Source organism: Nestor notabilis, unplaced genomic scaffold (assembly GCF_000696875.1).
Source record: "Nestor notabilis isolate BGI_N333 unplaced genomic scaffold, ASM69687v1 scaffold16638, whole genome shotgun sequence".
Lineage (NCBI taxonomy): Eukaryota > Metazoa > Chordata > Aves > Psittaciformes > Psittacidae > Nestor > Nestor notabilis.
Genome location: NW_009938883.1, coordinates 30,708 through 31,230, shown reverse-complemented (window position 1 = coordinate 31,230; position 523 = coordinate 30,708).

Here is a 523-nt window from a genome sequence, read left to right as displayed (position 1 = left end):
CAGCAGGATTTTAAACAGAGGATGTGCCACTTTCTCAGCACCACAAACATGGGCACATGGTGCTAATTCCCACTCAGAACTCCAGTTCTGGGAAAAAAAGAAAACACACTTTCTTGAAGGCCAGTTCTTCCTGGAAGATTTCTATGAAGCTAAGCTCAGAGGGAGTCCAAAAAGGTGAAGAGCCAGGGAAGATGGGGAAGAATGAGGTTTATTCCTCAGACAAGAGGCTGTAGGAGAGAATTAACTCCTCAAAGGTTCTCTTGCATTTTCTAAGTTTATAAAACAAAGAAGCAAAACAAACTCCTAAAAGGCAATGTTAACAATTCTTTCTGATATTAAAAGGGAGATTGACTCCAAAACAAACCTAAGCCATAATACACATGGCTGTGTTGTGTATGTATCTTACAGCAGCGTGGGGATGTAAATTAGCAATGCCCATTGCCCCCAGCGTGATCAAGGATGGAGAAAGACAGGTTATGTTAGATGAGTGAAAATACGCAGCTCTTCCAAGGCTGAAAACCAG